The 10982-nt window shown below is 42.3% G+C and overlaps 1 protein-coding gene across 5 annotated transcripts in view; it reads right to left on the bottom strand.

Moving 5' to 3' along the window:
* The window catches only part of YES1 (YES proto-oncogene 1, Src family tyrosine kinase), an 83986-nt gene extending 73715 nt beyond the window's left edge, over positions 1–10271 (bottom strand). The window contains exon 1 of one of the 5 annotated variants that reach the window (XM_019627200.1): positions 9913–10271. The gene's annotated coding sequence lies outside the window, so the exon portion shown is untranslated. Of the gene's footprint in view, positions 1–8825; positions 8993–9087; positions 9279–9658; positions 9740–9912 lie in introns of those variants that run through there. The other 4 variants (XM_019627198.1, XM_019627199.1, XM_019627196.1 and 1 more) reach the window with 4 other exon arrangements.
* Positions 10272–10982: the final 711 nt, after the last annotated feature.

Consider the following 10982-nt stretch of genomic DNA (forward strand, 5'->3'; position numbering starts at 1 on the left):
CCAACCTCAGTATCTATATCAAATTAAAGTAGAAAGTTTATTTGAATTCATCCTGAGTGTTAATGCCCCTAGTTTAGCAGGAGACCTTCCACTCCAAGAAGTCTTGAGTAAAAATCATCTGCGGGGACCGGCTGAGTGGCTCAGTTGGTTAAGAGAGGGCTTGGGAGCATGAGCTCAGAGCAGCAGGGCCACTGGTTCGGATCCCACATGGGCCAGTGATGCTGCACCCTTTACAGCTAAGATGGTGAACAACAGCTCAACCTGGAGCTGGGCTGCTGTGAGTTACTGGCGACAGCGTAGGCTGCAGTGGGGCTGGCCGGCAGCAAGCATGAGCTTTTGTGAGCTGCCATGAGCCACCGTGAGCAGCCGTCCAATGGCTGGCAAGTGACTGCCTCACCCGGGAAGAGCGCAAGGATAATATCAACATGGGCCAGTGAAGCGCGGTCCTCTACAACTAGACTGAAGAACAAAAGGACAGCAACTTGTCTGTTCCCCTTCCCCAATTCCCCAATGCTGTTCCCTCCCCCAATTAAATCTTTTTGGAAAAAAAAAAAAAGAAATATGTACCAGAAAACTACTTCTACAAAAAAAAAAGTGTAAGTGGCTGAAAATTTCCAGCACCAATACAAATGTACAGTTTAAGGGAGAGGAAAAAAGGTAAAAAATCCCCTTTTCATCAATGCTTCTTATTCCTAAGGAAGTTGTCTTACAGGATAGGCTTGCTGTCAGCCTCAAATTCAAATTCAGTTCTACCCCAATCACTAGTCATGTGACCTCAGCAAATTATATATACTTTCTAATCCTCAGTTTCTTAATATATAATTAATACCTAACACATCCATGGTTTTTCTGTGTATTTTGGAAAGGCATTTCAAAGATTTAAGTTAACTTGATAATGCATATGAATGTGTAGCATACCACTTGTCATAGAACAGGGTTTCTTCCTTCCTTACCCAATGCCTAAGAGAAGGAGTAAATTAGTGGGAAATAGAAAGAAAAGACACAAAAGAAAAAATTATAAATTCCATATTACATCCACTCCTCATTTTTCCTAGCCCTTTTCTACTTTCCTCATTTTTGTTTCTCATTCCCAATCTTTTGAAGCTTTTCCATTCCTCACATTGTCCTATAGGGTTAGAGTGGGAGGCAGGGTTCAGAGTGCCTAGCAAGCAAGTGGGAAAAACGACAGAGGCTTCCGTGCTTAAAATTCACCTTAACAGAAAGGCCTCACTGTAGAGTCCTAGCATCCTAATATGGAACTCGGAACAGAGTGAGTTTTAAGTAGTGAGGTGCTGGGAAGGTGGGGAGAGAGGGTGATTAGCAAGACAATCACAGCATCTAATGGGCCCAATATTTCATCTGTTCAAGAGCTCAGCAGATTTTTTTTTTCTTTTTTAAACTTGGGGGTTAGGGGCTTGTGCCTAAAATCCTCGTATAACTTTTTTTTTTTTTGTAAAGATTTTATCGGGCAATTAGGGGAGAGGAACAGTGTTGGGGAATCGGGAAAGGGAAACAGACAAGTTGCTGTCCTTTTGTTCTTCAGTCTAGTTGTGGAGGACGTCGCTTCACTGGCCCTCAGGTGGGATCCGAACTGGGGCCCTGCTGCTCAGAGCTGGCGCCCCAAGCCAACTTTTAACCAATGCGCCACTCGGCCGGCCCAGCTCAGCAGATTTTTTTTTTCTTTTTTAAACTTGGGGGTTAGGGGCTTGTGCCTAAAATCCTCGTATAACTTTTTTTTTTTTTGTAAAGATTTTATCGGGCAATTAGGGGAGAGGAACAGTGTTGGGGAATCGGGAAAGGGAAACAGACAAGTTGCTGTCCTTTTGTTCTTCAGTCTAGTTGTGGAGGACGTCGCTTCACTGGCCTATGTTGGTATTATCATTGCGCTCTTCCCTGGTGAGGCAGATCGGTCGCTGGCCACTGGACAGCCACTCATGCTGGCTTCCAGCCACTCACGAAAGCTTATGGCAGCCCACTGCAGCTTCACTGCAGCCTATGCTGTCGCTGGCGACTCACGGCAGCCCAGCTCCAGGTCAAGCTGTTGTTCACCATCTTAGATGTAGAGGGCGCAGCATCACTGGCCCTCAGGTGGGATCCGAACTGGGGCCCTGCTGCTCAGAGCTGGCGCCCCAAGCCAACTTTTAACCAATGCGCCACTCAGCCGGCCCAGCTCAGCAGATTTTTAAAAACCCACAAAACCTGAAAATCAATTAGAACATATTTACTGAAACACTGTTAAGCCTGTTCTTTTTTTACAGGTAAACTTTTTTTTACAATCTGACTTTTCTAATTTTTACCACAAAATAAATTATTCTTTTTTTTGAAGTCTTGCTTTCAAATATGTCTTCTTATAGTAAAACTTCTATGTAGGTGTTGTGGAGCCTGTGTATGTGAGTCCCAAATACCTGTAATGAACTAATGTCTAGAAAAACATCAAATGAAGTCTTCTTGCCTAGAGAACTGAATCAGTTTACAGAGGCTAAATCTATCCAGTACAAAGGAATTTATTAAAGTTTCACAGGCATCCCAAACTAAAATCATCAAAAACCAGAGAAGTATTGTAATGGATTATCACACTGAAAAGATCTACCAATCCATGAAATTTATAACAGCCTTATAATCATAGCCAGGTCCACCCAACTGTGAACTCCTAAAAGGAAGCAGTCATGCTGCAATCATTTTCATAACATCAAAACTAGCATAGGGCCGGCCCAGTGGCGCGTTGGTTAGGAGTTGGCTTGGGACGCCAGCTCTGAGAAGCAGGGCCACAGGTTCGGTTCCCACATGGGCCAGTGACACTGCGCCCTCTACAGCTAAGATGGTGAACAACAGTTCGACCTGGAGCTGGGCTGCCGTGAGTTACTGGCGACAGCGTAGGCTGCAGTGGGGCTGGCCGGCAGCAAGCATGAGCTTTTGTGAGCTGCCATGAGCGGCCGTCCAATGGCCGGTGAGCAACTGCCTCACCCAGGAAGAGCGCAATGATAATACCAACATGGGCAAGTGAAACGACGTCCTCCACAACTAGACTGAAGAACAAAAGGACAGCACTTGTCTGTTCCCCTTCCCCAATAAAATCTTTAAAAAAAAAACAAAAAAAATTAGCATAGTATTTGTCACACCACATGTTTAATAAATGTCCACTTAATGAATGGAATAACACCACATTTGCTTGAGAAAGTTCAGCGCCAAGTTTATGGGTCAGTTTTTTTACTGTAACTTTTATTTACCTGATATCTAATTTTATTTCAAATTCTAGATCCTGAAATATTTCCTTAAATTTTTATCAATATAAAAACTTCAGCTGTAGTTTTATTTATATAAGGCTGAAAGGATATTTTTTTAAAAAGGATATAAAAAAAAAACCAACCAATTGGCCTAACTACCTCTTGTTTCAAATGGTGAAACTGAGGCCTGGGGATTTTACTGAATTGACTAAAGCCACATAGCTCTTCATTGTCAGAAGTGAAATTAAAATACAGACGGCCTTCTACCATTTAGTCTTTTCCTTATTATTACACCACATTGCCTTCTCTGCTCCTTTTCAAATGCCTGTTATTATTTTTAAAGTATTCTTATCTGTAAAAATGCTAATTACATCAGATTAAAAGTTAGAAATCAATAAAGTTGCCATGGAACAATTATAAGTATTAATTTATGCAGCAAAAGCCACCAACTTTCTATGCCCCACCCCAATTTCTACTTAATGCTAAAAAACTGAAAATTATATTTAAAAATTAGACAAGTGACTAGCTTCTATAATTAATTTAAGGAAACCTAGAGTTTACGTACTGCTAGAACAGAGGCTGAAACCAGACAATCTTTAAGTTTCAGTGGTCAGGCCTTTCCTCAGTACTTCCTGTCTCCATCCCCCACCCACAATAACCAGCAGACATATCCTACGAACTGTGCATTCTTTTACGCACATTACGTCAAGAAAATCAGGACTTCTTTTTCTTTGGAATATATGAACATGAGTCATAATTATAATATTGTCAGTAGTAACATGATAGGATACCAAATTTATTTTAGAAAAATCTAGGGTTTTTCTAAATACAGAAAGCTTGGGCTTTCTACAGTCACTAAAATAGTAAAAACATTTTTAAAAAATAAACCATGTTAAAGACTAGTTTAACCTCAACTACAAAGAGTTTCCAGTTCATGTAAGAAATATCAAAATGACCTTTAGATTCACATTTGCAAGTGTTTAAACAGTTTTATAAAATCATTTTCTAGGACAAAACTTTGAGAGTAAAAAAAAAAAAAAATCGAAAAACTTTGTTTTAACATTAGCTTATGAAAAAGCACTAAGCTAGTTTTAGAAAATTTGGTATAGGTGTTGTGTTTGGAAGTCTATTATCTATAGAATCATATATGTATGCAGAACCATGTCCTTGTATACAATTCAAAATTTATGAAGCATTTATTCTACTAAGGACTGTTCTCAAAGATTCATATAAAAGAGTTCCTTGCCATTGTGAGCACTAGATCAAGTATATCACAGTCATGGAAGGAAATAATTATAATGCAAGGAGAAATGTGCTCTTAATCTGTGGGAGCACAAAGAAGGGAGTCAAACACTGATGTCTTGCTAAGTACGTGCCACAATGACTGTGTACTGTTAATGTTCTAGAGTAGTCTTCCATACCTCTTCCTTCCTTCTCATCATACAAGTTTGAGCGCTGTTTCTCCCAATATGGTCTCTATCTCCCATCCAAAATTAGCCAAACCCTGAACCACCAAGTTTCAAAGCCAGGATAAGGAAAAGGAATTGTCTCTGTAGATTTTCCAACAGTAGTGGTAAAAGAGGACAAGATACTGTACTCTTTGTGTGGCATGTTTATAAACAGCAACATTTTAGAAGCAGCAAAAGCTGCTTATGGCATCTTCCAGTCTGGGGCTTGTCATATTTAGATGATATTGTATCTGTGTTTGTTCATCTTTTCTCACACCCCAGGAATACAGGAAGAACAGGAGAAGAAAATCTAGGACTCCTACTTGTAAAATTCAGACAGCCACGGAGGATATGCCATGTGCAGCTAGTTCTAGAAATAATCCCTCTTGAAGGTTTTCCACTTCCTGGGATAAAGTAGGGAGTCCAAACAACCTGCTTGCTTATAAGCTCTCCTGCCACCCCTAACAACAGTAACAGCAGCAGCACTACTAAGAGACACAGCTTAAAGCAGCATGGAGTATATGCTATATGCTTCTGGGAACCTGTAGTAACAAACAAGGAAAACCGAGGGTCATTGCTGATATCCCAGGCACAGAAGCTTATACCTCAGTCCCAAAGTACCTCGCTGGTACATTATCTTGTACTCTGAAATTACAGGATTCTCTGTTTCCTGGAGTGAGCTTCAAGGTCTTAAAGCATAACACCAGGTAAACCCAATCCAAACCAAGCTATGTTGCCATCAAGTCTGCTAGTTCCAAGACAACAGTAGTGCTGCTGCAGCCAAGGATTCCTTGGCATACAGACATGTTAAAATGATATTGGCAGCAGCACCGGCTCTTCCCTCTCACCCTCTGCTGTTACTATAGCTCCTTCTGCTAAATCTGCCTCTGAGTTTAGACAGGAGCTGGATGGTTCATAATCACCCAGCAGCTGCAGCTGAGCAATACTCAGCCTAATTGTGGCGCTGGAGCAGCTGAGAGGAAGAAAAAGCGATAATACATACCCTGCCACAGCCACACACAAACTGCCGTACACACAACCAATAAGATACCAAGATTCTTTAATCAGAACAGATTACTATTTCCTTTAAAGAAAGGCAGTTTTACTTCACTAGAGGAACTTGTATTTGTATTTGTATTTGTACTTGTATTTGTGTTTGAATCTGAACTGAAGGTGACCTAAGCCATGTAGGGTTCTGAACAATGGAAGATCTTAACTAAAACTTCCTGTAAATATTCACGTAACAAAGCCAGCACCACAAACATCACCTTTATAACACGGCTGGAAGTTCCTGTGATATAAGAATCTAGCAAAGATGTGATCTCTTCTTCAATTCTATATTACAAAAATGCAAAGCAACTAAAACAGCAAGCCATTACATAAAGCAAGTTAAGTAGCATAATGCAATGATTCTCAGCATTTTTTAAACTTCTACGCCATATTATCATTTGCTTTCCTTTGAAACAAAACACTCTTCCTTTACATCTTCATAGAACTTAAGTAAACAAAAACTTATTTTATGCTGAGAGTTTCATTACATCCCTAACAATATCAAAACTAAGACTGAAATTACTGATCTAAAGTATTATTGTTCCACAAAACTGAAAATGGATAAAAGTCAAGACTTACTACCTTGGTTCCACAGTTGATTTTGAGTTTTAACTGTCATGTTACATAATTTTCTGAAAAAATAGGGTATATTTTATACTTGATGACAGAACAGTATCCATTACTTCAATAAACATTTTGATTACCTCTTTGTCACTTACCATATAGAAGCTAAAGAGGATTTAAAGTTAGTAAAACCTGCTGTCTTCCCTCAAAATATTAACATTAACATGTTATTTACATGTCAAAGTAGTTACATACACTAGCTGGTATACGATAATTATGATGTAGTAAGTCTAATTCTGTTTGCGAAGGACAGCTCAGATAGTGTTCTAAAGTCAGTTACCAAATATTAAGTTCTTTATCCAAGCACCTTATACACTACATTAAACACAAGCTTCTTTAAAGAAGAAAAAAAAAGTTTTATGTAAACTAAAACACAGATACAGAAAAGCACACAGAACAAATTTATGGCTTAATGATTTATACTAAGGCCAACACCCTTGCAACCACCATGAGGTTAAAAGAACTTTGCCACCACTTCAGAAGCCAGATCCCTATCACAACTTCCTCCCTCCTCCCATTTCTTTATTTTTATAGCAATCACTTCCTTGCAGTTTTTTTTTAAATATAGTTTTATCACCCAAATTCCTACATACCAGAACTTAGTATCGCACTTTTAAATTTTTTGATATTAGGCTTTTTAGTATAATGCTAATAGAAACTATTGGGTTGTCGGAAAAGTCATGACGTATTTTTGTTTTTCGTTGCAAAAAGGCGTCATTACTTTTCCAACAACCCAATAACAAATGATGCCCATACTGAACACTAGATTGAGAGTTAAAAATATTTATAAAGAAAAATTACATTAATAAACTACTGTCTAAAAAGATTCAAAGTTGAACTTTGCATAACAAGTTTTACACCATGGGTTGTTAATATTTCACTTATAGTGAGTTACTGTTATTCTTCTAAAATATTTATTCTTTTAACATTACATACCTTGAAGATTTGCATAGACATTGACTTTGCAGCTTGAGAATTTCTTGAATTAAAAACCTACTTAAACTATGTATTAATATTATACTTCAGCCATAAGACAAATTCCATCTATCCCAGAAAGATTAAGTCAAAGCTGTAATTTCACTTTCGGTTGAACAAAAAGGAGTCAATTTTGTGGTTTATGAAGTCAGCAAAAACATGCTGTAAAATTAAAGCTATTATAACATTATGGCGGTTATAGCAGAGTACATATTTTAAGAGCCCTTTTGTCTTTTATTCTGGAAACAAACATGGATATGAACTGTCTTGTATTCAGGTTCAGATCAAAGGCAACTTTTTTTCCCCTCAAATTTAGGACCCTATGAATTGTCGACCAGCATTCAAAATCGCCACTGTGGTTTAGCTAATGTCCAAAAGTTAAAATATAATTAAACTTCCTTTTCTTAAATGTCAAACTATGGCAAGGGTCTCATATATTAGTAAAACAAATGTATGGCTTAGTGAAATACAACTTTTTTACAGAACAATATATGAAAATCATATATGTTGTATACAAGATCGTTGGCTTCTAAGACAAGACACTCCATTACCTGTCCATTCAAAATGTTTCCTGTCAGTATGTGCCAAACACTGCACTAGTTATTAGTTACCACATTACTTTGCCTTAAATGCATAGTCACGTGTACATGTTTAGTAATATTTTCCTTAGTGTGTAACTTAACTTTAGAAATTTAACACGATGGTTTAAATATACTGAGAATTATCAAGATACCTTTGGCACTGTAATCCTACAATTACAATGCAAGAATATACTACAATCATATGTAGCATATGTGAAATCATCAATGTGAAAACATCCACCAATGTAACATATATACATAACCACCAGCATGAACATAAAGCTGTGATTCCACTAGAGACTTTTCACTTCTTTACCTTAACAATTCATAAATTGTTAGAGCGTTATTCCATGTGTTTCACTTAATTACGAAGAAAATAATTCAACCAAATCCGAACCAATACCACTCACTACAACACAAAATTAAAGCAGTCCCTACATCGGACTTGATTTTCGAAGAGCTTCTTAAAACAACGCTGCCCCATAAAGCAAAAGCTGGAAGCAATTATCAACAATAAAAACACTTTAAAGCAAATTTTTCTGTAACACATGTGGACAGAGCGCCGAACCCACTGGGAGGCAGAGTGGCATAATACTGTAAAAGTGGATGCTGAATGGCATATTTCCCAACCCCCAACACAAAACAAAGGAAAACTTTAACATGTTGTGGTTTTCAATCAAACCAAGTGAAGCGTGAGGCTCACCCACTCGTCCCCCACACACACCATCGGCCGCTCTCCCGGCACCGCAGACAACCGGTGTAAGTCAACACTGACCCCCAACCTATGGGACAGAAAGGGGAGGCTGCCCTCGCCGCTTACTTCAGGGCGCGAGCCAAAATAAACTTCGCCCCCGCCTCGCCAGGTGGCCCACAAGACCTTACGGACGCGGATGGGGGGGGGGGGTTCCCAACGATCCTAGTACCTTAAGTCGGACTTGGGCGGGATTAGGAAGGACTGGACGGGGCGGAGACCGAATCAGGGGGCCAGCAGGTAGCACCGGGAAGGAGACACGCCCGCCCGGCAAGTCGGGGCCAGGGATGGGAGAACTTTCTCCCCAACTTCCCGGCTCGGAGCCGGCCGGGGCGGGGAGCGGCGGCGCCTTCGGGGGCGGGCGGGCGCCTGGGCCTAGCGCTGCCCCGCCGGGGTCGGCCGCCTTCGCCCCCGGGGCTCCGCGGAGTCGGTACCTGCCCTCCAGTCGCGCTCACATGGGTCGCTGCTGCTGCGCCTCGGGGTGGCGGGGGACGGGGGCGAGGCCCGCAGGGCCCTCTCCCTCCTTCCACCTCCTCGTCCCGGGCGCCCCGCGCCAGCGACGACTGTACAGCCGGCCCCTAACTCGTTACTTCAGGGGGAGGGAATTCCCGGGCTCCCCCACCCCTCGGCCTCCCTCCGTACCTCCCCTCCGCACGGCGCCCGCCCTCACTCCTGGCTCCGCCCCTCCGCGCGGGGGCGGGGGCTGCGGCTACCTGCGCGCGCTGCCAGGCGGCTCACCGGAACCAGCGCCGCGCCCACCCGGGCTGGAGCGCCCCCCGCCTTCCTGCGCCGGCGCGCGCCGCCCGGGGCTGTGGCCCTCCCCTGTCGCGGTCCCCCTAGGTGGCGAGTCCGAGTCACTTATCCCGACCCAACATGGCGGCGGGGTCCGGGGCGGATTCCCGAGGCGGTGTAGGCCGAGGGGGCTTGAAGAGGAGGCTGTTCTGCACGCGGAGAGCCGGCCCACAGCCCCCCCACCCCCACCCTGCGGACCCTGCGTCCACCGACCGGGCTGCGGCGGGAGATGAAGCTGGGGGCACCGATCCCGTCCCCTGCGCTTTCTCCTTTCCCTTCGACCAGCTCTCTGTAGTGCGGAGGACTTTGGGGCTTTGTTTGTTTTTGTGGGGGAGGACAGGGTTGAGTTTTTTTTGGTTTGCTGTTTGCTTGTTAGTACTATGCTTCCGCACCCATTGTCGTTGATAGTAAAATCTCAGCCCAGCCGCGGGAGCCAGGGGTGCGTTACTAACACCCTCATCACAAACCTGATCACCGTCCCGAAACGCTCGCGTCTGGCCTCCTTCCGAGTCTGTCCCAGCCAAGGAGCTTCCTGTTGACTAGGTCGAACCAGCCTTGTCTGCAGAGGGAAGCCGAGTTTTGTTGGCGACTCTCCCAATGATGGTGGCTTTGGCTTATCTTAGGACAGCGTATTTTTACACGACCTTGGCAACATCCCAGGGAGAGAACTGGAATAACTATTATCCTGTTTGACAGCTATGGAAACTGAGGCTGCGACCCTGAAAGCGGCGCAGCCACATCTAGAATCCTGCTTATCTGAATCCAAGCACCTTTCCTTTTGCCTTGTAGCCAGTCGCTGGAGAAGAGAGCGGGTCCAGAGGGGACTGGGATAAGGATGAGGGTTAGTCGAACGGGCTGAATATTGAGGCTTTTCTGCTGAAATCACTTCTGCCCTGTCACACTCTTAGATTAACTTCCTCTTAGTATTTCCTCTTTGGTGGGGCTATCAGAACTATTAATGTGGAGCTGTTGGTTTCCTTTGTCTGTGGTTTTTAGTGAAATTCAATCATCTTCCCCAGATATGAAATAGTACAATCGTGTGTCAGTATTCTGGTATTCTAGGAACTCAGGAAATGCATATAAGGGTTTGAAGAATGTTTTTCTTCAGCTCACCAAATGAACCAACCAAAGGTTGGCATAGGCATTCACATTAACAAAAAGGTACCCATAACAGGGAACAGTGCTTTATTGGATTTGGCCATTAATTTGCCGTTGACTATTGTAGGCATTAAAATTTTCATGTAGATTTATATTCAGCTTTCTTTTTTTTTAACCAGAAAGTAAATTCCTTGGGCTGTTTCTAAACTTCTAAATAAAATAAAGATAATATATTTGTTGTTCTAAACTCTCCAATTCAAAAAAATCAAGTCTAAAATACTAGTTTACCCCAGTCTAAAGAGCGAAGTGGCTTTGTAGATGTTCTGCATGTAGTTTTAAAGGTGGAAGAGGGTGTCAAAATCTCTCCTACATGTTATAGGTTATATTAACTCATCACTGAGTTTCCTTCTCTCCACCCTCATTTTGATTCTTTTTATTA

Source organism: Hipposideros armiger, unplaced genomic scaffold, assembly GCF_001890085.2.
Source record: "Hipposideros armiger isolate ML-2016 unplaced genomic scaffold, ASM189008v1 scaffold_720, whole genome shotgun sequence".
Taxonomy (NCBI): Eukaryota; Metazoa; Chordata; class Mammalia; order Chiroptera; family Hipposideridae; genus Hipposideros; species Hipposideros armiger.